The following is a 22,478-nucleotide window of genomic DNA, read 5'->3' on the forward strand; positions in this document are numbered from 1 at the left end:
CCGCAAGATATGTGCAGACTAGGGAAATAATTAGTGATCAGGATGAGTAGGGAAAACCAAGCCGTATTCTTTCTTGGCCTTTTAGGGTCTGGAATTTCCATTCATTCAATCACTGTGAGCACTTGGTGATCTCATGTTGTTCTGATGGGCAGTTTCTGTGTCTTTGACTCTACCACTGAATGAATGAATGCATTCTCTCTCCAAATACCTTTAGAAAACTCCTGGGCTATTACTCATTCACACATTAGTATTACCTAGCTTTGATAGGGCATTTTAATTTTTATAAGAGCACCTTCACCACCTCTACAGTCTCATTTGCAGCCATGAAGGAGGTACTACCACTATTGTCTTCATTTACTCTTGAGGAAATTGAGGATTGGATCGGTGGAGTGGCCCGACCTAGATCATGCAGACAAAACCATGGACTTCTAGTCCAGTGCTCTTAGCGTTGCCTCCAGCATGCAGAAGCCATTTGTCTTGCGGAGCTGGTGGGCCAGGAGGTGTTAAGTGAGGTGTTAAGGGGCAGCTCCGAGGGCTGATGGAGAGGGCCCTGAGCGCCCGCACTAGGAGGCGGAGAGGAGCAGGGCATCTTACGGATTCTGACTCTGGATCTAGGGTTCCAGAGCCAGAACGCGGGGAGCAGGTGGGACAGCTACACTCACCCGCAGACCCCAGGATCCAGGAAAGGGGACAGGAGGTAATTAAGGTCTAGGTTAAATCAACCTATGGAGCCGTCCTCCACCCCGCATTCGCTAGGCTCCCCTCCGGCCTGGTGGGGTTCCTCAGCCTCCTCCTCCACAGCCCCAACCCTCGCTCCCAGGCCCTCGAGGTCCCTCCTCCAGGCCCCCGGCTCCCCCGCCCCCGGAGGCCGGACTCTGCCCCCGCCCTGCCTTCCCCCTCCCCCCGGGGGCGGTGGCCCGTGGCGGGCGCGCTCATTGGCTGCGGCGCGAACGAGGGCCGGGGCCGGCAGCGCTGATTGGCCAGCGCGGCTCGGCGGAGCCAGGAAACCCCGCGAGTCGCTGGGGGAAGTGGGGCAGAGACCGGACGCACCCGGAGCTCAGAGCGCAGGAGCCTCAAGTCGGCGCCCGGCACACCGGAGTCCGCAGACCGGAGCCCGGGCCTGGAGGTAAGGGCCAGGCGCCGGGTCGCATGAGGCGGGCCCGTCCACCGAGATGGCGTTGCCCCCAGGGAGCAAAAACGGGGCGTCTTCTCCCAGAAACGGGGCCCTCATCCTCTCCAGACGCGGGTCCCCTCCCCGTAAAAGGAGAGGGTCTTTCACCTCCCAGAGAGGAAAATAGCTTCCAATTCCCAAAAGAAAAGGGCTCTTCCTCCGGGCCCCAGGCTCCAGAGGTAGGATTCCCCTGCTCGGTTTACCCCTTGCAATGGAATGTGCACCCCCCCCCCCAAAGTGGGGTCCAGCCTCCACGCGTATCTAGGGCCCCTCTCATCTCTTCGGAGATGGATGCACCTTCCGCCTCCCTCGGAAACTAAGTTTGGATCTCTTGTTCCACCCTCGCTTCGGAATGGTGGGGGTCTTCTCAGCACGTAGATAACAGGACCCTCCCTCTGTGGAAAACGAAGGCCCCCCCAGATGTGCTGGGAAATAAGCCCCTCCTTAAGACTAGGAAATATGAGGGCAGAGACTCAGTATGTCTCACATGAAGCCCCTCACACCCAACAGGGACCGCCCTGTGTACCCCACTTCCCAAACTGGACTCTGAGATTTGCCTTGGATGTGGAGGATTCCCTCCCCCTCCCCCACCCCGCCCATGGCCCCCTTCCCACCCATGATGGAGACATGGTTGCCTCAGACACCACCACAGTAAAAGCATTTGGGGGAGGTACCCTCTTCCTCCAACAGATGCAAGGTGAGGGCCTTTCCTACTCAGAAACAGGACAAGGAGCTGGCCACCCATCTGGACCAAGCCGCCCACCTGACTCCACCTCCCTCTAACCCTTCCAAGCCACTCCCCGCTCATGAACACCCTCCAGCCACTCTCCCTGCCCCTCCAGAACCCAGTCCTTCCCCGACTGTACCCCCACACCTCACTGCTCCACCTGTTTCCATCCCACCTCCCCTCTCCCACCCACCCCTCCACCCCCTGGGCCAGAGATAGGACCAGAGGATGTTGAGTAAGAATGAAGCCCTTAAAGTCAGGATCCTGAGCCTAGGGGCCCTTTCTAGTACCCTCTGAACTCTGACAGCAGAGATGGCCCCTAAAGGCAACAGGACCACCGCTAGTGTTCAGGATACTCTCCCCTGAGGCAGTCCAGGCTCCCTGGAGAAGGGAGTGTCAGATGCAAAGAGGGGGGCCCAGCTTGCTCCCTGGGGCTCCCCTTCCCTCCAGCTCCAGTGGGCACTGCTCAGTGGAACTCCCTGGGCACTCGGCCAAGGGAGGCAGATGCTGCAGGAACCATCCATTGGGCTGGAGACAATGTTGCCGTTGTTGGGCCAAGGGTCAGGGTGTTGGTGACTTGAGGGGGGCCGGAACCAGCTCTTATCTGGCCGGCCAGGGTGGAGGACAGGAAGGAGAAAGGCGAGGAGCTTTGCCTTACTCCTTACACCTGCACGCAGGATATGGGGTATGGAGAAATGTGTGTCCGGGAGGCCCAAAGAGGTCAGCCCCGGGGGGAGGCAAGTCTGGAGTGCCAAAGCCCCAAAGGGCTTCTTGGTTAAAGATCCGCTCCCTCATTTGACAGTTGAGCAAACAGAGGCACAAAGAGGGGAAGACACTTGCTCAAGGTCATCCGGCCAGTGGGTGGCAAATCTGGTCACAGTCTTTCCAGGGATCGTGGGGTGCTGGGGTCCAGGACACAGGCTCCAGTCCTCACGTTTACAACTGGGCCTGCTGGCACTGGCCCCTCGGCTTGTCAGAGGAGGCGCAGGGGCTCTGAGAATGTCACGGAGGTGGGAAGGAGCAGAGCTGGAACTCAGCACTGCCCCCCCACCCCACAGGCCACCTTGTAGAATCTCTTCCTGGGGGTCTGCACTTCACCGCTCACCCCATGTGATCGTGGCACTGAGCCCACCCTACAGCAGTCTGCTGTCCCCGCTCAGAGCATGGCTGCGTTTCCTGAGCCACCAGATGGGGCAGAAGCTGGAACGGGCAGCAGCAGCCTCTCCAGAACCACCCAGCGGGGCAACAGCGACTGGGTCCCTGCACATGGGAGGGTCTTGAGGTGGGGGCTTCTCTCTCCCCTCCCCCCACCCCCGCCACCTCCAGCTAAAGGGTTGGCTGTCATGCTCCATTTTAGAGCAGGGAGCCAGGTCCAAGGTGCCAAGGCGAAAGTTCAGAGCGTCAAGGGAACTGGCCTGCACAGGGGGCAAGAGATCTGTCTCTGGACCCCTCTTATCTGGGTCTGGAACCCAAATCTGCTCCTTGGTGTGTGATCTTGAGGAGATTATTAATCTTATATCCACATAAAATGAGCTAATCCTCGTCATGTGCGTAGCTGCTACCGCAAATGGGTGGGAGCAATGATTGTGATTTCAAGTGCAAAGTCATAAAACCTTTGTGTTTTAGGACCGCACACCATAAAGTCAGGGGGAGCCAAGAGTTGACTCCTGCCTCCTGTTGGCGGGGGAATCTTGGGCAAAGTCACTCCCTCTCTGAGCCTCAGTTTCCTTACTTCTGAATGAGGTTGTTGGCGGGTAGGCCTCAGAGGAGAGAGAGCTGTAGACCAGGCCTTCTCATCCTCAGCAGTGCTGACACTGGGGGCGGAATAATTGTCAGTGTCAGGGGCTGTCCTGTGCACCGAGGATGTTTAGCATCATTCTTGCCCCTCTAGCTACTAGGTGCCAGTAGAAACCTCTCTAGTTAGGCCACTAAACTGTTTCCAGCCATTGCCAGCTGTCCCCTGGGGGGCAGAATCACGCCCACCCATCCCACTACCGCAGGTGTCTTGCATACCCTTGATGCCTGACTTAAAACACATTCCTTCTCCTTGCTCGGTCGGGCTCCCTTCTCTGCTTTCTGCACGATGGAGGGGGGTGGTGTCCAGCCACTGAGCCTCCCTGTGTTAATGAGAATCTCAGTCCTTCATATTAAATAATACTTTGCTGGGGCGCCCGGGGGGGTCAGTCGGTTGAGTGTCCAACTTGAGCTCAGGTCATGATCTCATGGTTCACGAGTTCGAGCCCTGGAGCCTGCTTTAGATTCTGTGTCTCCCTCTCCCTCTGCCTCTTTCCCACTCACACTCTGTCTCTCTCTCTCAAAAATAAATAAACATCAAAAAAAAAATTTTAAAAGCCCTCTGCTACCTCCAGAGCACCTCCTGTGCATTGCTCTGGGCCTCCCATCTTACAGATGAGCAAAACCAAGCCTCACCGAGGTTACATGGCTTGTCTAAGGGCATTACTCCCTTCCCTGCTAGAGGTCAAAGAAATGTTGATTCCAGCAAGAGTTTCAGAAATAACCTGGTTCTGGAGCCTTCTTTGGAAGGTCATCTGGCCACCTCTTCCAGAACTCAAACTGCATGCCCTTTGGCCCAGCTCTCCTTCTTCTAGGAATGTTCACTCGTGTACACAGGTAGATGGACACAAGAGTAAAAATGAGCAAAGCACAGCACACAGAGGTTGACAGACTTGCTCTAGGTCACTCAGCCGGGAAATACGGGCTTGGGACTCAGGCCCAGTCCTGAAGCCCAGGCTGGGGCCCTTTGCCTTGACCCCGCCGCTGGAGAAGCCCAGCCCCCGGCCCCAGCGTCAGGCACATTTCTGCCTGGACCCGTCCCTTTCTCTGGGGAAAGCACTCAACCAGCAGTTCCAGCTGCTGAAACTCAGAGTTCTGGAGTCTCAGAGTTCTGGAGACAGGAAGCTGAGGCCCCCCCCGCCCCAGGCCCCAGGCCCCAGGCCGAATCTCAGCCTGGGCCTTGAGGGAGCTCTTTCTAAAATTCCCAGTGGGCCTGGGGGTTGGATGAGTGCAGCTAGACTGGGCTTCTACCAGCACGATGGCCTCACTAGAGGTCGTGACCACTAGACCCCTCAGGGTTTCATTTCCCCATCTTTGGCCTTTTCTGCTTCTAAGAATACGTATATACAGGTTTTGGTTTCAGTTCTTTGGGCTCATCAGCCTGGAAGTGAACTCCTCGGTCATGTGATTAGCCACATGATAATTCCTCTTTTGACCTTTTGAGGAACTTCCAAGAGACGCCATTTTCCATTCACACCAGTAGGTGTGCAAGGGGCCCAGTACTTCCACATCCTTACCAACGCTGGTTGTGTTCCAATTATATTCATTATTATTATTATCGTTATTGTTGTTATTATCACTGTTACTGCCGTTCTAGCATATGTGAAGCAATGCCTCATGGTGGTTTTGATTTGCATTTCTCTAGTGACTCATGAGCTGCTTGTTGGCTGTTTGTAGATTTTCTATGGAGAAACGTCTATTCAAGCCCCTTGCTCATTTTTGAATTGGGTTGTCTTTTTGTTGTTGAGTTTTCAGAGCTCTTTATAGACATGAGTGTATTTTTGTGTTGCGCATTTTCCTCTTGCATGGAAACATCTGCTCAGCTCCTGTGGGTCGGGCACTGTCTTGTGACCTTGGGATACCCAGGGGACTACAATACAGTTACTGCCCACAAGGGGCTCACGGTCTAGAGAAAAGCTTCTCAACCTCAACACTATTAACTGTGCTGTGGGGGGCTGTTCTGTGCATGGCAGGATGCTTAGCATCATCCCTGGCCCCTACCCCACCAGATGCCGGTAGTGCCTCCACCCCTGTGTGACAACCAAAAATGTGTCCAGATTTTGCCAAATGTCCTATGGGGGCAAACTTGTTCTCCCTGGTTGAGAATCACTGGTTTAGAGGCTAAGAGAGATCTGCGTATCTGCAATTTCAGTCATATCTCTTGTGCCTAAGAGGGTTCATGGTGGGCGTTTCAGGACATACTTGCTGGATGTTGGGTGGGTGAGTGGATGGGTTGATGGGCGCATGGATGCATGGACCCGACCACTTTTTGGTTGGATAAATTGATGGAGGAGTGTACGAATGTATGGATGAATAAATGAATGCAATTTACAAAGCCCAGACAGGTGCCCGAAATTCTCCTGTGGGCAAACAAAACACTGTTCTTCAAACTGGAATATTCTACCCCTTTCTCTCTGCCTAGCACGGTAGTTCTCACACTTGAGCATAAGAAGCCCAGACAGGTGCCCGAAATTCTCCTGTGGGCAAACAAAACACTGTTCTTCAAACTGGAATATTCTACCCCTTTCTCTCTGCCTAGCACGGTAGTTCTCACACTTGAGCATAAGAAGCCCCTGGAGGGTTTGTTAACACACAGATTGGTGGGCCCCACCACCAGACTTGATGATTCAGTAGAATCGCGGGCCTGGCAGAATGCTCTGAGCCTAGTTTCCATGTTCTTTGACATCCCTGCACCAGACTCCCCAACCTTGCCAATCTGTCTGTCCTCAGAGGTCTATAGGCTTAACTCCCAACGTCTCCCATTTAGGTGCTCACATTTACTGCCTTGAACTATTGTCAGCAGGCTGGAAGTCTGTCCTTTGGCCACACTGAGAATTTCTTCAAAGCTGCGACCCATTGTGTCCTAGCACCTTGCTGCTGAAAGCAAGGTACAGAGCCCAGCAGCATCAAGACATCTGGGTGCTCAGTAGGATGCAGACCCTTGGGGCTCCTGGGTGGTTCAGTCAGTTAAGCACCCAGCTTCCACTCAGGTCATGATCTCACGGTTCCTGAGTTTGAGCCCCATGTTGGGCTCTGTGCTGACAGCTCAGAGCCTGGAGCCTGCTTCAGATTCTCTGTCTCCCTCTCTCTCTGCCCCTTCCCTGCTCACGCTCTGTCTCTCTCAAAAATAAATAAACATGAAAGAAAGAAAGAAAGAAAGAAAGAAAGAAAGAAAGAAAGAAAGAAAGAAAGAAAGAAAGAAGATGCAGGCTCTTGGGCCCCTCACAGGCCTACAGAATGCAAATCTACATTTTAACATTATCCCAGGTTGGCATTCGGTGGGGGTTGGGGGAGGCGGGACTCATGGTCACATTCGAGTTTGGGAAACTTGTGCTAGGACTTCTCTATCGCCCTCACAACTCAGAAGCTAAGCCCGGCGTAGCTTTGCTGATGAGTTACTCCGGCAGCATCTGTTCCAAGGTAAATGGTATCTGGGCCGGAACATCATTCAGGCATTATTGGTCGGTCCTATCTTTGCCTTACCCACTTTATGGCCTGGAATGTCTGAACTGATGGCTTCGTGCAGGGGAAGACAGAGGCCCAGAGGGGTGGTACCTTGCTCAGGGTCGCGACTACGGTGAAGCAGAATGGAAACTGGGGAGGAGCACCCGGAGAGGCTTAGTGTCAACGGTGGTGAGACACAGAATCACTGGGTGGGAAGGCACTGGCCTGAAGCTGCTGGCTTTGCTGTTCCAAAGTGGAGAAATGGGAGATTGCTGAAAAAGTAGGCCAAGAACCAGAATGTAAGTGTATTCTTTCATTTATCCAACAAGTATTAATTGGGTTAGCAGATGCCAGACCCCAGCATCGTGTATATGGTATTGAGCAAAGAGAACAAGGCGTCACCCTCAGTGGCTTCTGCCTAGGTGGGCAGTCTGACGTTCATTCATTCATTAACGTGTCCATTTATTGTACAACTCTCATGTGTCCTGTGCATTACTAGGCGTGTGTGTGCGTGTGACGAGGGAGAGATGGAGACCCAGCTGCTCACTGGAGGATCCTCTAGGCTGGCTGTGGGGAGACAGACCCAGAACGATTGCCATTCAGTGAGATGTGTCCCCGGGGAAGGCTGGGGGCACATAGAGGCTGGAACTCAGAGAAACCCTGGGGATGCTGGGGAAGAAATTTCAGAAAGAAAGGGCAGGCAAGATGTTCTTGACAGAGATAACATGAACAGAAGCTCAGAGACTTTGTGGGAAACTGTTGAAATCTTCAGGGGGAAAAAAAGGGGGGGGGGTAAAACCATGAGTCCCGTGCAGATGCAAAAAGGAACACTTGTTCAAGATTGTTTTAGGCTCGTTCAGTGAGGGAACCGGCAGATGTTAGAACTGGCCCAAAGGCAAAGTCGACTAAAGCACAACTATGTATGTGGAGGAAAGGAATATTGAAATTAACTGCAAATGGCAGGGGGAAATGATTGGACAAGACAGAATTTGCTTGTGTATCCATTTCCTGCAACTTACAAAGCTTTGGGAAAAATAGCTCAAAGAGAGTGAACAGGGCTAGAAATCAGATAACCTGAAAGTTTGTCCTGTACACAGATAATGCATAATACTCCATTGAGGCATACTTTTTTCCCCTGTAAAACCTGTGTTCAGAGGATGGGGGGAGGTCTTTGGTAGAGCACAGCATGGGTGAGTGAGGAGAGGCGAAGCTGTTGGAGGGCCAGAGAGATCGTGGACATCCAGGTGACCCACGACAATGAGTGGACTTGACCAGAGACCAGTAGGGAACCACGGAAGGATGTTAAGCAAGGATGTGACCTGATTTGATTAGCACTGGAGAAACATCCTTCCGGAAGCTGGGTGGAGAGCAGACCCCAACTATAGGTGGCTTTTAACAGAGAAACCTGTTAAAAGATGAGATGATGGGGACATTGCCTAGAATAAGGCTTGGCAGATTTCTTTTGTAAAGGGGCAGATAGTCAATACTTGAGCCTTTGGGGCCATATAGTTACAGTCCAGCAGCCATAGACAATGTAGCGAATGGGGAGTCTATGTTCTAATAAAACAAAAGTGGGCCGGTGGGCCTGGGCCAGTTGTCCAAGAGTGGTAGTTGAGTGGCTAGAGCTGTCCATGGTTTTGACAGGCCTCCTGCGCCTAGATGTTTAGAACCCATTGGCAGCTCTCCTGGGGGAACCCAGGGACACCTTCTCCCATTTGCCTTTAAGCACGAGCTCCCTGAGGGAACCAGACAACCCCTGGGGCAGATCGCTGGCCTTCAAGCAAAAGCTTTTAGGACCTCAAAGCTCCTCTGGGGCAAGGTTGACCCAACAGCCTCTTACAAGCAGCCAAAAGAGCAAGCCACCGTGGCAGGGCCGTTCCTGGGTGGGAACAGAGCCTGCCTCCTGTCTCCTTGGCCAGAGCTGTAAATAGCTCTCTGCTGGCTTTGCAGGCTGAGCGCCCTTCTGGGGACAGGCTGGAAATGAGCACACGAAGGAGCACTTGTGCAAATTACTGCCTGCATGCGGGTTTGCGCGCCTGGCGTCCTTCCCCAGGCCTAAGTGCACAGTCCTCCCCGGGGCCGAGGGCAGGGCTCACAGAAGAGCCACACACACAAGGACATGGGCCTCCTGACCCGGGGACGGGGTCCAGGAGGGATTCAGAGCTGGGCTGTCAGAGTAATGAGAAGCCAGAGGGACAAGAGGAAACATTCAGAGGACCCTGGAACAGAGTTTCAGCTTAGTCTCTGCCCACCTAATGGCAGTCCGTCACCCATAAATAGCAGGCAGCTCGTATTTGCCGAGAATGCAGTGGCTGCTAGGGTTATTCTAAGGGTTTTCTGTGTAGTTGCTCATGTCATTGCGTACAACAACCCTGGAGGAAAGGCCGGTCAGATTGCTGAGGTGGGCAATGCAGGCCCAGAGAAGATGGCACACTCAACCTGGCCCTCAGAGTAACAGCAGCTTGTGTGCGGAGAAACCCAGGCTTACAGACTCCGAGGCCCCAAGCCCTGACTCTGAGCCATGTGGATGCCACTGGATGTGCCCTCCCGATCCCAAGCCCCACCCCATCCTTGCCCTCACCCTTGCCCTCCCCTTCCCTCCCCTCCCCTCCCCTCCCCTCCCCTCCCCTCCCCTCCCCTCCCCTCCCCATGCTCTCTGACCTCTGCTACTTCTCAGTCGAGGGTAATCACAATGTCTTATCACTTGGGGCGCCTGGGTGGCTCAGTCTGTTACGTGTCTGACTTCAGTCCAGGTCATGATCTCACGGTCTGTGAGTTCAAGCCCCGTGTCGGGCTCTGTGCTGACGGCTTGGAGCCTGGAGCCTGCTTCAGATTCTGTGTCTCCCTCTCCCTCTGCCCCTCCCCGACTTGTGTGCGCTCTCTCTCTCTCTCTCTCAAAAATAAACAAACCTTAAAAATTTTTTTAAAAAACAATGTCTTATCCCTTGACCGGCAGTTTGGGGGGACCAGCTGCTGTGTGGCAAATGAGAAAGCAGAATTGAAAAGTCAGAAACTCTGAATAAGACCTATGGTGGGCAGAGAAAGTCCAAAGCACTTCCTTCAGCAGCCACCGCCCACAGACAACTCGGACTATTTGTGGTGACTGATCCCTTTCGGCCACGTGCACCCCCTCGCTGGCCTGCTGTAAGAGCGTGGGTTGAGGTCGGTTTCTTGGTTGCTCCTATGGGGTCCAGGGAAAAGTCACACACTCAGAAAGCAGCTGTGTCGTGCCGGCTTGCTCAGGGTGCTGGAGATTGTGACATCTGGACCTCAGTTTCCTCATCTGTAAAATGGCAGCAACAATACGTCTTGGGGCAGCATGTTGCTGGTTATTGGGGGGATGATAAAGGCGAACATGGTTGAGTGCTCTCTACCTGCCAGACACCAGGCTCCGTTTGGATAATCTCCCTTAACGCTCTCAGTAACCCAGATGGTAAGGTTGTCTTGTGTGCATGAAGGCAGAATCAGAGAGTTTTAAAATCTCTTTACGAAGGTCAGAGGTAGGAAGAGCCAGAAACTGGACTTGATCCCGAGACCTGCCTGGCTCCAAAACCCGTCTTCAAACATGTTTCACTGGAGACCTCCAAGGTTCAGAGAATCAAAATCCCGCATCCCTCTGTTCCCATGCCTTCCTCTGCCCAGTCTCTATGCGCTCGTTCTGTTTTTCTTTTTAACTTCATTTATTTATTTATTTTGAGAAAGAGAGAGAGCGTGCATGCGCATGCACATTTAAGTGGGGCAGAGACAGGGAGAGAGAATCCCAGGCAGGCTCCTTACTGTCAGTGCAGAGCCTGACACGGGGCTTGAGCCCACGAACCGTGAGATCATGACCTGAGCCGAAGTCAGATGCTTAACTGGGTAAGCCACCCAGACACCCCTGTATGTGCTTATTCTGTTTTTAAGTGATAATTAATTCATTTTCCGAATCGGCAAAGTAGCATGTGGTAAAATACTCAAGCGATACACCTCGGTTTACAGAGAAAAGTAAATTTCCCTCATCCACATCTCTTGGGCCCCTTCCTCTCCCTAGAGGCAGCTCCATACTTTACACAAGGTCACCGTTTTGTGCTTTGTTCTTTATCCTTAATATATCATAGTCATTTCACACATGTGCGAATATTTCCATGGGATAAACTCCTAGGAGTGGAATTGCTACATCAAAAGGTGTGTGTGTGTGTGTGTGTGGGTGTTGTTGTTGTTGTTGTTGTTGTTGTTGTTGTTGTTTTCCCAAATACTTTGGAAAGTATTTTGTGTACAGAAGCCAACCCCGAACAAAAAAGAACAGCTCAGTCTTTTTTCACGAAATTGGCAGTCATATGACCAAGAACCAGGTCAGCAAGAAACAGCAAGTTCTTCGTGCCCTTCTCAGTCGTCATCCTACCCCTGTGGTGCCCCTTCCGGTCCCTCCCACCCTTCCTTGCTCTTCCGTAGTTGCACTTGTCCCACCTGAGGATACGTCCTTTGTGGCAGATTAGTTTTGTCTGGTTTTTGCCATCGTGCTCCGTTGTGTCTACCTTCTTTTGCAGACCATGACATCCGCAATCTATCCATGCCGCACCTTGTAGCATCGTCCATTTGTTTCCTTTCTTGGCCAGTAGTCCAGGGTGTACATAGTGGTTTTTAAATTTTCCCTACTTACTGGGGCACCTGGGTGGCTCAGTCGGTTAAGCATCCGACTTGGGCTCTGGTCATGATCTCGCAGTTCATGAGTTCAAGCCCCACATCAGGCTCTTTGCTGACATCTCAGAGCCTGGAGCCTGCTTCAGATTCTGTGTCTCCCTCTTTCTGCCTCTCTGTTACTTGCACTTTGTCTCTCTCTCTCTCTCTCTCTCTCTCTCCCAAAAATAAATGAATGTTAATTTTTTTTTAATTTCCCTGCTTACTAACTGAATTTTATCATCTCTTTTATGTGTTTCTTGGTCATTTGGATTTGCTGTTTTCTAAAGTTAGCCTGTTCATATCTCTTGTCCATTTTTCTTTTGAATTGTCATTTTTTTGATTGCTTTGTAGGAGTTTTTGTCATGCTTGGTAAAATTGTCCCTTTGGCAGTTATAGGTTTTGCAGATATCTCCTACCCTGTGGTGTGATTTTCATTTTCAGTGGTGACTTTTGGCAATAGGAATTTTTAATTTTTATGTAGCTCACATTCCTTTATGGTTAATGCTTTTTGTGTCCTATTTGAGAAACTCGAGGTCATCCATAGTTACTCCCCTCTTATCTCCGAAAAGCTTTCAGATCTATGTCTCCTACCACCCAGGGTTGATTTTTATATATTGCATTAGGGAGGATCACAACACATTTTTCTTCCCATGGGGATAATGCAACCAGCCCAATATCACTGCCACTTTGTCAGAAACCAAGGGGTCTGTTCTTGTATTCTCTGTTCTGTTGCATTGGTATGTTTGTCTTTACCCCACGTTGTCTTAACTACAGTAGCTTTAGAATATGATAGAATGTGCCAGATTGCCCGCCGAAGAGACTTACCAGTCAACACTTCCAACAATTTATCAAAAATGTATGGAGAGCCCAGTGTGGTGCCAGACAGTGTGATGTTAGGGTTATTGTTGTTGGTTTTTTTTTAATGTTTAATTTTGAGAGGGCGAGAGGGAGAGAGAGAGAGAACAAGCCGGAGAGGAGCAGAGAGAAGTGGAGACAGAGGATCTGAAGCAGATTCTGTGATCACAGCGGTGAGCCTGATGTGGGGCTCGAACTCACAAACCGTGAGATCATAACTTGAGCCGAAGTCGGATGCTCAACTGACTGAACCACCCAGGTACCCCAAGGGATATGGTTTTAAGTACAGCTTAAAGAGTGTTGCGGTCTTGTAAGCAGTCAGACATGAGCCAAATAATTGTAGAAACAGAGGTGCCATGTAAATGTGGGGGTGCCACCAAAGGGAGAGGGAGGCCTGTGGGTTCAAGAGTGTGTGAAGAGGGGGATTTCATCTGGTGAGACAGGGTCAGGGAAGGCTTCCTGGAGGAGGTGCATCATGAGTGGAATAGGAATTAAGGAATCAGAAGCAAAGGAAAAGCATTTGGGAGTAGTGGGAACAGCATCTGCAAAGGCTCTGAGGCAGAAGCCTGCATAGGACAGACACTGGATCCAGTTGGCAGGACTCAGAGGGAGGGGAAGGTGATATGCGTGGAGATTAGAACAGTGAGCAGGGCCAGGCCTCCAGGCCTTTGAACTGTGTTCAAGGGCTGGGTTTTATGCACCAAGAACAATTACCCTGAGCAAATAACAAGAGTCTCCTTGAATCTTCCAGATTAAGAGCAGTTCCAGGAGCCCTTTCCGCACCCCTGGGGTGGCTTCTTTACAGGAGGAAATAGTACAGCAACCTCCAGAGCGACAGCTCGGTTCCCTCTAGCCCCTGGCACCGAGCGTCTCGGTTTTGCCAGCCGTGCAAGCCCAGCCCTCCCACGTGGGTCTGCCTGGGTTCTGCCAGCACGGTGTCAGGTCTGGAGCCCTTCTGCCCCCAGCCTGGCAGCCGCGTCCTGCCTGCTGGGCCCTTCTGGGTGCGCCTGGTGCCGTGGGCCGGAATTCTTCCTTCCTCTTGCTCTTCATCATCATCTCTGCTCATCACCCTGGCGGGCGGTGCTATCCTCACTCCACAGATGAGAAAACGGAAACCAGAGAGCTTAAGTCACTTGCCTAAGACCACACAGCATCCAAGGGACAAACATGACTGTTTCCAGCTCTCTGTCAATTTAATTTCTCTTTTTTTGAATGTTTGTTTATTTTTGAGAGAGAGAGAGAGAGAGAGAGCTCAAGCAGGGAGGGACAGAGAGAATGGGACAGAGAATCTGAAGCAGGCTCTGTGCTGACAGCAGCGAGCCCCATATGGGGCTCAAACTCGTGAACTTCAAGATCATGACCTGAGTCAAAGTCAGACGCTCAACCGACTGAGCAACCCAGATGCCCCCAAATTTAACTTCTTAAACCCGAGTGGTACTTTATGTTTCTTTTCAGAATAAGGAGTGGGTCAGACTGATGAGGAAACTCACCTGAGTAAGTGCCACACTGTTCTGAGTCAGGCTCCTTGCCTGGGGCTGCACTGATGGGTTCCTAGGCCTAAGGCCCCTGGTCCTGCTCTTGACACCGATGTTTTAATTTGGTCTCCAGTGTGGGGTTCTGGTTCTTTCTGCACTAAGTCGAGTAATTGAGAGGCTTTTAATCACGAGATATGTCTGCTGGGTTTTTGCAGGATCGGGAGGTGTGGAGGAGATCTGAATACACCAGCACTCAAAATCTCATTAAACGGGCCCGTCCCTGTTTGGGGACGGCAGATCCAGACAGAGCCGACAAGATTGATGTTGTTTTCATGAATCCAGGCATCTGTTGTGTTCCTTGTGTGTTTCCAAGGCAGGAATTTGTTGGCAAGAGAATAAGGAAGCCGGGAGCTTCGGGAAGGTTTCAGAGCCCAGAGAAGATGGTGTAGATTGTGAATACGGATTGGCTTTCCCCTGTGCGGTGGGATGTGTCAGGGGGAATACAGACTGCCCTGAGTCCCTGCCTCTGGCCGACCGTGCTGCCTGCATTCGGCACACTCCGCTTACGGAGCATCTGCTCTGTGCTGGGCAGGCAGTGTGCTGCAAGCACCCTCTCGGGAGCCCCCGGACGACCCTGTGACGTGATTTCAGACTATTTCGTGGAGAAAGAGCCATTACAAAACTTGCACCAGCTCCCCAGAAACCAAGTGTGGGAACTGGGGCTGGAACGGCTTCAGCAGAAGCGCTTTGTTGGTTGGCTCACGCCCACGTGGTATTGCATCGCCTTGGCGGGGGTGATTTGCCTTTGTCCCTTAGGGGGAGGGGACTTCAGGGTGCCTGTGGGGCTCAGCCAGCTGAGCGTCCCGCTCCGGAACTCAGCTCAGGTCTTGATCTCAAGGCTCGTGAATTGGAGCCCCACGTCAGCGAGGAGCCTGCTTGGGATTCTGTCTCTGCCCTTCCCCTGCTTGCGTGCTCACTTGCTCTCTAAATAAATAAATAAATAAATAAATAAATAAATAAATAAATAAGAGGGGATCTCCACCGGGGCAGCTGTACCCCGTCCCTCCCCCCATGCCAGAGGACATTTGGCAAGGTCTGGAGACATGTTGGCTTGTCACAGCTGGGGCGGGGGACGGAAACATTGGCACCCAGAGAGTAGAAGTCAGGATGTTGCTAACCATCCAGCAGTGGACAGGACAGCCCCCACCGCACGCAGCAAAGAATGATCTGGCCCACAAAATCGAGGCTTTTGAGGTTGAGAGACCCTGCTTAAGGGGCACGCCTTTTCCATACCTTTTCTAGAGTTATCTGAGGGCGTTTCTGTTGGGGAGCTCATCTCTCCCTAGCACCTTGTCCCTGGCGATTGCTTCTCACAGGGTTTCTGGGTCTTTCTCTCACTGGGTTGCGGGAACTCTGCCTTGGGAGTCGGTAAAATGCTTTAGGTGACGACAGTAAGGAGAGGGCAGCGGAGCCCGTGATGTTTAGCTCAGTGTAGGTTTTAACTCACCCTTCCGGATCTTCATTCCAGAGCGCTTCCAACGGTACAGACTCGCCCCTGTGTTGTGGATGAGTTGAGAAAAATGAAAAATCCCCCACAGGGACCTGAAACCCTGAGTTCCTGCCACATCGCATTCCTACCCTCCTTCTGGGGACGAGGAATGCTCATCAACTCTGGCCGGGCTGCTCAGCACGGCGGGCCGGAGGTCCTCGCGGTGTTCGTGCAGGGGTGTTGTGTGAACGCCTGTCTGGAGGGAATGAGCAAGCCCGCAAGCCTCTCCGTGCCCTGTGTGTAGGGGTCGTGCTGCTCTGCCCAACGGGAAAAATGCTTTCCCGCTACGGTTAGGGAGAGATTCGCCTGGTGCAGGCCTTGGAAGGAGCGAAAGTTCTGTCGTAGGAGATCCTGGGCTGTAACTGAATTTTCCCCAGGGGCTGGTAATCTTTAACCTGGAGAAGGTTATAAAATGAGGCATGTTCCCCCTCCAGTGCCACAAAGTCCTGCCGAGGCTCAGCTCAGGGCCGCGGGGACCCCTCTCTGCATCCTGCCCCCAACGTGAGTGAGCAGAGCCATGTGCAGGGCTCAGGGGCGTCCGTGCAGGAGGCGCACAGCCCTCGCCGTCGGGTAGCTTCGTCACTGGTCCGGAGGCAGCTCAGGGCTCTGCTTTTCACAGGCAACTAAAGGGCGCACGTAACGCCTTGACTAACCTCCGTTCCTAGTGCTTTACACGTATTGTTATCTAACCCCCAGGGTAGGTCCTGGTCTCATCCACATCTTGCAAACGAGGAAACTGAGGCACAGAGCGCCTAAGTCACTTGCCCAAGATCCTACACGGTTGAAATTTTGAAATTTCCATCTGAAGTGATCAAAGGTTCAAGGACAGCCTGGCCCAGAGGGGCAGCCGCCTCTGGTTTGGGACAGGTCCCCGTCATTCATTCGTCATCACCGGGCTCCCCTTCTCACAGGGGTTTACCCCTCTCTGCTGTAATTCTCCATTCCTCTGTCTCCAGCACTAGACCATGAATCCCATGAGGATACAGGCCTTCCATGTCCCTTCTGTGTCCCCAGCATCGTCCCAGGATCTGGCATAAAGTGAACATGGGGCCAGTGTTGGTTGAATGAATACATGAATACATTATCTGGATTAACGCTTTCGCAGAAGTTCTTGACAGGGTTCTGTGTGTATTTAGGACCCAAATTTGCTCAGAGGGATTTCTTTTGTTTCATCTTTCCTGTTTGTTTTTATTTCCCCCAATAAGCTTTTTGTTTTGAGATCATTGTACATTCACACGTAGTTGTAAGAAATAATAGAGAGATGCCGTGTGCCCTTCACCCAGTTTCCCAGTGGTCGCATCTTGCCAGAAAATCGATATTGACGCCATCCACTGAGCATACTCAGATTTCTTCTGTTTTACGTGCCCCCACCTTGTACGTCTTTAAACAACAATGATTTCCGCCCCCACGAGGGGGATAGTTAAAACCGAAAGGTGACAGCATCTCAGGGTGACTCAGGGCTTGGGTCTGGGATCTTCAGAGCTAGAGGCTGTGGATGGTGAGGATGGGCAACCCTGCAGGTGCCTGGTTACCTGAGATCAGTAACCTGTCCACAGGTTCGAATCCTAGTCTGGCTGCTTCCCAGCAGTGAAACCCTGATTAACCTGTCTGTGCCTCCACTATAAGATGGGGTAATAACATCATATCTTCCTCAATGGTCGCTGTGGGGATTAAATGAGGTAGTACACGGAGACCCTCGGAAGAGTGCCTGACACAGAGTAATTGCTCGGTGGACCCCTGCACTATCATTGCCATTATTTCTTTAAATTGAATTGATTTGCTTTATTCACAGAGTTTTGCTCCCAGGCACCCGTATCCACACACTGATGCAGTTTTAGACCCTAGGATCTGGAGTGACTCAGCAGGTGCCTTCTACCCATGTGTGTTGGGAAGTCACGTGACTCTGAGCCTCAGTTTCCTCCTCTGGAGAATGGGCATGATATTAGAACCCACATGAGATTTTGGTTGTCAAGGACCCTCAAGAGATGGGACCCATTTTTTAAGAGCTAATTATCTAGCTCTTAAAGGTTTTAAATTTGAGATTCCCAGTCGCTGCCTCCACTTTGATAAAAGAGGGGCTCGTGTTCTGGCAGAATGGGCAGTTGGAGGTGGCTGTGACAGGTGCACTCCGGAGGCTGAGGCACCCCCAGAGTGACTTAGGGATCTGACCTCGCATCACGTCCAGGCAGGAGCTCCCAGGCAGAGAAGGAAGAGAAAAACAAGTCAGGCCACCACATCCTGAGTTCCAATTTGGGGACACAGCTCCGTGCTCCCTTCTTCACCCACCTGCTGCTCTTCCCCAACCACCTCCCCGTTCCCGACGCATTGCACAGGAGCACAGGGCCCCGCAGGCTGTGTTCTGTCCGTGCCTGAGCTGAGCCCGAGCCGCTGGGACTGGGGCCACTGGCATCCACCCTGTGACCAGAGCTCTTTGTTCTGAGTGTCCTCAAGCTTTGCTGGGGGATGGCCTTCACCAATAAGAGTGGCATGTTGGTGCCACAGGTTTTAAGAGAAAGTTGCCGAGTGTACATCTCCCCACTTAAGCTGGCACCGTGGCGGGGGCGGGGGGCACTCCTCAGAGATTTCTGTTAGAAGACCGAATGAGAAGCAGATGGTTGGTTCCTACTGGCTGGGGTAAGAGGCCGGCGCCTTGCCGTCATTTCCATTTTCTGCAGGAGCCAAGTGATTATTGAGATGGCACTTCTCCGCCTCTGTGGAATCCCCCCATAGCACTGTGCTCGTGATTCTGCAGAAAAGCCAGGCAGCCAGACAGACGCGGGTTCAAATCCCGGCTGCCACTTATTTGCTACCAGGGTAGGGGTGAGTTTCACCTAAACTTCTCTGAGCCTCAGTTTCCCCATCTGTGCAATGGGAATGAGTCTGGCTTGAGAGGGAGGGATGCTGTGTCTCAAACGAATAGCACTTGCTGTGAGCTCAGGCACAGCAGCTATTCGTGCGGGAGTTTGCCCCAGGGATGTCCAGTTACCTGCTGTTCCTCGGAGCACAGCCGTGGCCCCAGGAGAGCGGGCAATCAAACAGGCACAGAATCTCAGAACCTGCAACCTGGTGGAGGCGGGAGTGGGGGGAGACCTCTGAGCCCATCCAGTCTCCCCAAGCCCCTTCCCTGATGCTCGAAGCCCCTCTCCTGCAGCCTAGAAAGGACGTCCAGCTTCTGTAGCGGAACCCGTTCCAATATAAGAAGCTTTGTTAGTTATGGACCCGACCTCTGCCCATTCCGGTTATTTCTCTCTTGTTTTATAAGTGATCCAAGACGGCCACCCTAGCACAGACAGTACTGGGACTCGAGTCTGAGTCTCACTGCGCAGCTCACGCCCACGACCTCCGGACCTTGTTACCTCTGTCATTCAGGGTCCTCTCGCTCGTTCCACCCTGCCCAAGACTCAGCAGAGGGCCAGTATGACCTTGCAGGGGAATCCTGGGGAAGAAGGCTGCCCTCTGCCCATGAGCTCTCCAGAATTCGGGGAGTCGGAAATCTGACTGTGTCCCTGGGGTCCGGGCCAGCCCGTCTTGTGTGCAGACGCTGACCAGCTGGTGGGACTGTGGCAGGAGAGGTGGGGGAGTAGTGCTCCCAGCAGCCAGCTGCCCTGGGAGGTAGACACAAGAGCACTGATATTGGACAGGCCTCTCTGTGTTAACAAGACCGCCTGCTTTCCCAGAGGGAAGCTGCCTGGATTGAATGATCATTTGTTGACATTAGGTTTCCCTCGTACGAAGTCAGCCTGCTGTTACCATCCCCAGACGGGTGCACATCCCAAGAACTCGGCAACATTCAACACATAATTTATATTGCACACTCACTATGAAATTGAGGTGAACAAGAGAGGTGAAGCGCTCGAGTTCCGGGCAGGAAGACAGCCGCATCCATGAACAAATGAGAGAAGAGTGAGTGGCCACGATGAAAATAACATTCGGTGACGTGTGGTAGTGGGGATCAAGGAAGGCCTCTCTGAGGGAGGTGATATCTGAGCCGAAGGAGGTGCCAGCCATTCAGAGATGGGGGACTAGGGGGCACAGCAGGTGCATGGTGCAGGTTTGGGGAGACTTTGAGCTTAGTGCCTCCAGCAGGCCCCCAGGAAAGTGGATTGCACACGGGGGCCACAGTGGAAGCAGGGAGACCGTTTAGGAGGCTGCTTGGGGCAGAGGTGGCTAGGATTCAGGTAGAGGTGGAAGGGAGGACATCCTGGAATTGTCTGGAGTGGAGTCAGGCCACGAGGGCAGGAGTCAGTGCCTGAGTTCAGACCCCAGCCCGTGTGGTACATGTATGAGCTCGGGCCCTGCTCCCCTTGTGTGTGCGTGTTAAGGTGGAGGACATGACGGTTTGTAGATCGGAGGTGATGAGAAGGGGGCCTCCCGGACTGCTGGAAACATTCTTTGAGATAACACCCTCGTTTCTCAGCGCTGGTAAGCAAAGTACCACCGACGAGGTGGCTTTAAACAGCAGGAGTTTACTCTCTCCAGGTGCTGGAAGCCAGAACTCCAAAGTCAAGTCAGCAGGGCTGTGCTCCTTCCAAAGGGGTGTGCTCCTGCTGCCAGAGGGAGGACAGAATGCTGCTGAGCTCACAGGTCTCCAGCAGTAGCTTTGCCCCCTCTCAGCCCATGGCCCCTAAAACATGCCGTATCATAGTTTGCTGAGAGGGGAGAGCAGGGGGAGGGGGACTGGGCCAGCCAGCAGGGTCAGCCAGAGAGGGGGACAAAGTGGGACGACCTCCCCGGCTAGAGCGTCTGTCCTGAGAACCGCCTGGTAAAGCAGGTATGACCTTTGTTTTAAGGAAGCCGCCTTTCAGTGACCTGCCAGAGCGAAAGGGACGTGACCAGAAGAGACAATATTTGATGCAAAGCTTGCTTACTCTCCTTGCTGTGGCAGGCGGTGCCCCGAGAGCTCTGCCTCCACCGGATGGCTCCCACAGCGTGAGCCTCTAAAATTTAGCGGCTTCAGACAACGAGTGACCATCATCTCCTGCACTTGTGAGGGTTGGCTGGCCTCACCTGGCCCTTTTGGCCTATGGGTGGGGAGTCTCTCATGCACTGCTGGGCCGGGTACACCTGGGGCTGGCATCATCTGAAGGCTCAACTGGGCTGGACCTCCAAGGTGGCTTATTCACCCCCAGGCCTGGCACCACGGTGTGCCTGACCTCTCTCTCCTCATGACTTGGGCTTCTCATGGCTCGAATGTCTCACAGGACATCTGTCATCCCGTGGAGGCAGGCAGAGGCCATGCCTGGACTGGCACCACATCACTCCCACCGTGATACAGCTTGATGGCGAAACAATTCACATACCCTACAGTTCACCCCTTCAAAAGCTTTATGACATTTAGCTTGGGTTTGGCGATATGACATTATCAGTGTTTTTAAATCGTGATCAGATATACACAACAAAATCTGTCATCTTTCAGTGTACAATTCAGCGTCATGAATTATACACACAGTGCTGGGCAACCCTCACCACCACCTGGTTCCCAAACCTTTTCACCTCCCCAAACAGAAATTCTGCAACCAGTAAAAGCTAGAGCTCCAGCTCTAGTAAGGTCTGGTAACCTTAAATCTGCTTGCCGTGTCTGGGACTTTGCCTGGTGAACATATTTCATATAAGTAGACCATACCCTGTCCTTCTGTGTCTGGCTTCCAGTTGGGAGGCCACGGGGGGGGCGCCCTGGGCGCTTGGGCATGAGTGGCAGGTGGGAGTTGGGAGAACTGGGCAGATTCTGGATCTGTTTCCAGGTGAAGCCAGCAGGATTTCTGATGGGTTAGAGGGGATTCAGGAGGGGGGCCATCCGGAAGGATGGGGCAGCCTGGAGCCTCGTGCGGATGCCTGAGTCCCGGTGCCGTGGACCGGCACAGCTCTGTTGCTGTCGCATAATTTCTGCAGGGCCCTGATGTCCATGGCAAGTGATATCCTGCTTTCCAGACAGAATGGTGATGCAAAATCACTTAAATTTTTTTCTGTTCAAATGCAAGATCATTTCAAGGGAAAGGGTCTTACAAGTAATGGCAAATACAGGAAAGTTGAGCAGACTGCAGGTGCCACGTCTGGAGAAACGTGCTCCTCTGGTGTTGCCGACATGTTGGCAGAAAAAGGAGACAGTGTCTGCTTTGGGAAAGCGGCAGGGTGCACGTGTCCCCTTGAAAAACCAAACTCTTCACAGAAGGGAGCGAGGTGGACCGCCGGTTTACCAGGAAAATGGGACAGATCTGTGGCTTTGAGGCGGCAGGTGCCTGGATCGCAGGTCAGCGGCCTGTCTGCAAAGGGCCAGATGGTAAATGCCATCAGCCTGTGGCCCCGCGGTCTCTGCTCTGCTGCTCGCGTAGCCCTTAAAGGCAGCCACAGCAGCCACAAATGATCGTATGTTCCAGAAGACGTTTATTTCGCAAAAGCAGGCAGCCGGCCAGAGCCTGTAGACCCCCATCCTTGAGTCTGAATCACAGGGTGGAGAGCGTCCTCTGCTGAGGCCTTCAGTGGACCCCAGACTCCAAGCTGGAGCTGACTGTCTGGGGGTGAACGGACGAGTCCCGCTCTGCCTGGACTAAACTCCCTGCCCCCGTGTTGACCCACTTTCTCCTGCTGAGCATTTCCACCTGGGGATTGGAACCCAGTTTGACCTGGTTCAGTGCCAGAACACTAATGTACTTTTTTTAACCCATGTGGAAGCTCATCTCCTCTTTCCACACCTTCGGAAACCAAACTGAACACGGATCAATTTTCGAGTGCCTCTGGTTCTCTGTATTAATGCCATGTCAAATTATTCAGCAGTTGTTTTCCTATAATTAAACGTCTAGACGCATT

General features: G+C 52.7%; 1 protein-coding gene across 1 annotated transcript in view; it reads left to right on the forward strand.

Annotated features, from left to right (window-relative positions):
- Window positions 1–1,005: 1,005 nt before the first annotated feature.
- Window positions 1,006–22,478, forward strand: part of ABAT (4-aminobutyrate aminotransferase) — an 86,941-nt gene continuing 65,468 nt past the window's right edge. The window contains exon 1 of the mRNA XM_053894417.1: window positions 1,006–1,126. The gene's annotated coding sequence lies outside the window, so the exon portion shown is untranslated. The remainder of the gene's footprint in view (window positions 1,127–22,478) is intronic.

The sequence above is a fragment of the Panthera pardus genome, unplaced genomic scaffold (genome assembly GCF_024362965.1).
Source record: "Panthera pardus isolate Hobbes unplaced genomic scaffold, ASM2436296v1 HiC_scaffold_5, whole genome shotgun sequence".
NCBI lineage: Eukaryota > Metazoa > Chordata > Mammalia > Carnivora > Felidae > Panthera > Panthera pardus.